General features: G+C 36.8%; 1 non-coding gene across 1 annotated transcript; it reads left to right on the top strand.

The window, feature by feature from the left end:
- On the top strand, positions 1-107 carry LOC119978616. Its single transcript, XR_005463509.1, has one exon. It is a non-coding gene; the product is annotated as a U6 spliceosomal RNA (small nuclear RNA).
- The last annotated feature ends 246 nt before the right edge of the window (positions 108-353 follow it).

Here is a 353-nt window from a genome sequence, read left to right as displayed (position 1 = left end):
GTGCTTGAATTGGCAGAACATATACCAAAATTGGAACGATACAGAGACGATTAGCATGGTTCCTGCGCAAGGATGACACGCAAATTCGTGAAGCGTTCCATATTTTTAAAAAGAGAAATAATGAAAAGAAAACAATATGGTGTTAATACTTCTCACCAGCAGGTGGAGATAAGGAGCAGTCAGATAAATATCATGCGAGACTCCTGGGATTCTGGGAGTGTGTGTTGAGGTGTGACAGATTAATTGCATAGTTCTGTACTGAGAGATAAATGTAGTTTTATTTCGTAACTTATTCCATATTAACTGGTTAGAATCTTTAATTCAGTAGTGCAAATAAATCAGCTTTGTTCAAC

Source organism: Scyliorhinus canicula, chromosome 1 (genome assembly GCF_902713615.1).
Source record: "Scyliorhinus canicula chromosome 1, sScyCan1.1, whole genome shotgun sequence".
NCBI classification, from domain to species: Eukaryota; Metazoa; Chordata; class Chondrichthyes; order Carcharhiniformes; family Scyliorhinidae; genus Scyliorhinus; species Scyliorhinus canicula.
Note: the sequence above shows the minus strand (reverse complement) of the source record. Positions and strands in the feature narration are given on the sequence as shown.